This window comes from Alligator sinensis, unplaced genomic scaffold, assembly GCF_000455745.1.
Source record: "Alligator sinensis unplaced genomic scaffold, ASM45574v1 scaffold1511_1, whole genome shotgun sequence".
Classification (NCBI taxonomy): Eukaryota; Metazoa; Chordata; order Crocodylia; family Alligatoridae; genus Alligator; species Alligator sinensis.
The window spans coordinates 80,563-84,419 of NW_005843139.1; the positions used below are offsets into that span (position 1 = coordinate 80,563).

General features: G+C 66.9%; 1 protein-coding gene across 1 annotated transcript in view; it reads right to left on the reverse strand.

Annotated features, from left to right (window-relative positions):
* SPN (sialophorin) overlaps positions 1 to 3,857 on the reverse strand; it is a 10,381-nt gene that overhangs the window by 4,010 nt on the left and 2,514 nt on the right. The gene's annotated exons all lie outside the window — the stretch shown is intronic.

Sequence of the window (3,857 nt, forward strand, 5' to 3'; positions counted from 1 at the left end):
GCTGTGGTCAGGAGTGGGGGGCACCACTCTGGGGGGGGCTGCAGGTTGAGAGTGGGGGCACCGCTGTGGGGGGCTGCGGTCAGGAGTGGGGGGCACCACTCTGGGGGGGGCTGCAGGTTGAGAGTGGGGGCACCGCTGTGGGGGGCTGCGGTCAGGAGTGGGGGGCACCACTCTGGGGGGGGCTGCAGGTTGAGAGTGGGGGCACCGCTGTGGGGGGCTGCGGTCAGGAGTGGGGGGCACCACTCTGGGGGGGGCTGCAGGTTGAGAGTGGGGGCACCGCTGTGGGGGGCTGCGGTCAGGAGTGGGGGGCACCACTCTGGGGGGGGCTGCAGGTTGAGAGTGGGGGCACCGCTGTGGGGGGCTGCGGTCAGGAGTGGGGGGCACCACTCTGGGGGGGGCTGCAGGTTGAGAGTGGGGGCACCGCTGTGGGGGGCTGCGGTCAGGAGTGGGGGGCACCACTCTGGGGGGGGCTGCAGGTTGAGAGTGGGGGCACCGCTGTGGGGGGCTGCGGTCAGGAGTGGGGGGCACCACTCTGGGGGGGGCTGCAGGTTGAGAGTGGGGGCACCGCTGTGGGGGGCTGCGGTCAGGAGTGGGGGGCACCACTCTGGGGGGGGCTGCAGGTTGAGAGTGGGGGCACCGCTGTGGGGGGCTGCGGTCAGGAGTGGGGGGCACCACTCTGGGGGGGGCTGCAGGTTGAGAGTGGGGGCACCGCTGTGGGGGGCTGCGGTCAGGAGTGGGGGGCACCACTCTGGGGGGGGCTGCAGGTTGAGAGTGGGGGCACCGCTGTGGGGGGCTGCGGTCAGGAGTGGGGGGCACCACTCTGGGGGGGGCTGCAGGTTGAGAGTGGGGGCACCGCTGTGGGGGGCTGCGGTCAGGAGTGGGGGGCACCACTCTGGGGGGGGCTGCAGGTTGAGAGTGGGGGCACCGCTGTGGGGGGCTGCGGTCAGGAGTGGGGGGCACCACTCTGGGGGGGGCTGCAGGTTGAGAGTGGGGGCACCGCTGTGGGGGGCTGCGGTCAGGAGTGGGGGGCACCACTCTGGGGGGGGCTGCAGGTTGAGAGTGGGGGCACCGCTGTGGGGGGCTGCGGTCAGGAGTGGGGGGCACCACTCTGGGGGGGGCTGCAGGTTGAGAGTGGGGGCACCGCTGTGGGGGGCTGCGGTCAGGAGTGGGGGGCACCACTCTGGGGGGGGCTGCAGGTTGAGAGTGGGGGCACCGCTGTGGGGGGCTGCGGTCAGGAGTGGGGGGCACCACTCTGGGGGGGGCTGCAGGTTGAGAGTGGGGGCACCGCTGTGGGGGGCTGCGGTCAGGAGTGGGGGGCACCACTCTGGGGGGGGCTGCAGGTTGAGAGTGGGGGCACCGCTGTGGGGGGCTGCGGTCAGGAGTGGGGGGCACCACTCTGGGGGGGGCTGCAGGTTGAGAGTGGGGGCACCGCTGTGGGGGGCTGCGGTCAGGAGTGGGGGGCACCACTCTGGGGGGGGCTGCAGGTTGAGAGTGGGGGCACCGCTGTGGGGGGCTGCGGTCAGGAGTGGGGGGCACCACTCTGGGGGGGGCTGCAGGTTGAGAGTGGGGGCACCGCTGTGGGGGGCTGCGGTCAGGAGTGGGGGGCACCACTCTGGGGGGGGCTGCAGGTTGAGAGTGGGGGCACCGCTGTGGGGGGCTGCGGTCAGGAGTGGGGGGCACCACTCTGGGGGGGGCTGCAGGTTGAGAGTGGGGGCACCGCTGTGGGGGGCTGCGGTCAGGAGTGGGGGGCACCACTCTGGGGGGGGCTGCAGGTTGAGAGTGGGGGCACCGCTGTGGGGGGCTGCGGTCAGGAGTGGGGGGCACCACTCTGGGGGGGGCTGCAGGTTGAGAGTGGGGGCACCGCTGTGGGGGGCTGCGGTCAGGAGTGGGGGGCACCACTCTGGGGGGGGCTGCAGGTTGAGAGTGGGGGCACCGCTGTGGGGGGCTGCGGTCAGGAGTGGGGGGCACCACTCTGGGGGGGGCTGCAGGTTGAGAGTGGGGGCACCGCTGTGGGGGTTTTCACACCACTACTCACCACACAAGGAAGCTGAGCCCAGTCGTCCAGGGAGACTAGGTGCCCCGTTCACCTACCCCAGAGCCAACTGGTTCCTGAAGGGAGCTGGAATTGGAACCAACTATCCCCCCCACCCCAGTCTCTGCCCCCAAATCCCTGGATTTCCCCCCAAAACACCTAGAACCCCCTGCCCCCACTCTGCTCACCGGGACAGCCTTGGGGAAAACTAGGACCAATGGCCACAAGCTCCTGGAAGTCCGTTTCAGGCTGAACATTAGGAGAAACTTCTTCAGTCAGCGCGTCCAGACTGTGCAACAGGCTCCGCGCAGAGGTGGTGCACCCGCCTACCCAGAGGTCTTCAAGAGGAGACGGGACGGGCACCCGGTGGGGTCGGCTGACCCCAGCTGACTTCCCTGCTCGTGCGGGGGCTGGGCCCGATGATCCTTTGTGGTCCCTTCCCGCCCTAGGATGCTGTGAGTCTATGAAAACCTTCCAATATTGCCCCAAAAGGCCCCTTTCTGCCTGGACACAAACTGTAGGGGAGGTGGGGGGGGTGCAGGTCACTTCCTGCCAGGCCTGTGGGGCTTTGAGGGACGAATCAGGGGTCTTGGGGAAGGGAACCAAAACAGGCGTTTTCTGGAAGTTGGGTTTACTGGCCAGGGAGAAGGAGGCGGCGTTGGGGCGGGGGGAGGGAGAGAGGGGTGCACAGAAGAATGGAGGCATGGATGGGGGGAGGGATAGGTCCCGGCATGGATTGAAGGGGTACATGGATGGAGGGATGGGTCCAGAGATGGATGGAGGAGGTCTGTGGGTATGGATGAAGGCATGGAGGAAGGGGTGCATGCAGTAGGGGCGGATACATAGGTAGATAGATTGATGGATCAATCAATCAGGTACATGGGATGGGCAGATGGACGGAGGGGTGGACAGACAAATAAATGGGAATCTGCGGGGATGGATGGAGTGTGGCATGGATGCACAGACACCTCTACGGGTGGATGGACGGACAAGCAGACGGATGGCTGAGTGGAGAAGACGCATGGAAGGACAGAGCCGTGGCTGGACAGCTGGACGACTGGGTGGAGGGAGCGGGGTCTGGGGGTGTGTAGCCAGGCACAGGTGAACAGATGGATGGCTAGGTAGGTGTGGATGGAGGGAGGGAGGGAGGGACGGTAGTGCTGGTGTCTGGGGAGGGGTGGGCGGGTGCTGGCCAGACAGTGGGTGTTTGTGGGAGCGGATGGACAGAAGGATGGAGGGATGGAGACAGGGAGATGCACGGGTCTGGGGCAGGAAGAAAGAGCAAAAGTCTTTGGGAGAAGAGAGAGACAGAGATGGATGGACAGACCGACAGAGCTGGTATATGGCCTGGGTGGATGCATGCACAGACAAGTGGACCAGAGCAAGGATGGCAGACAGAGAATATCACGGGACATGGAGCAACAGGGGTGGATGGAGGCGGGGCAGGGGTGGGCACAGGCAAGGACGGACACGGGCAGAGGGAAGGGCTGGAGCCCGGACGCCTGGGTCCTCTGGGGTAGGGGAGTGCGGACGCCTGGCTACTCTGGTTTCTAGCTCAGATCCTTTTTTATTAAATACTTCAAAAAAATCTCTCTCTCTCTCTCTGCACCTCTGTGGAGCGGACAGCAAATAGGAAAAGACAACCACAAACCACAGCGACATTGTTATGGAGACCAACTGCCATGCCGCGGGGGCTGCGCGGGTTGGGAGCGAGAGGCACCATTGCGGGGGGCTGCGGTCAGGAGTGGGGGGCAGTGGGGTGGGGGGCACCGCTGAGGGGGTGTGGTCAGGAGTGGGGGCAGGCAGGAGTGGGGGGGACTGCGGC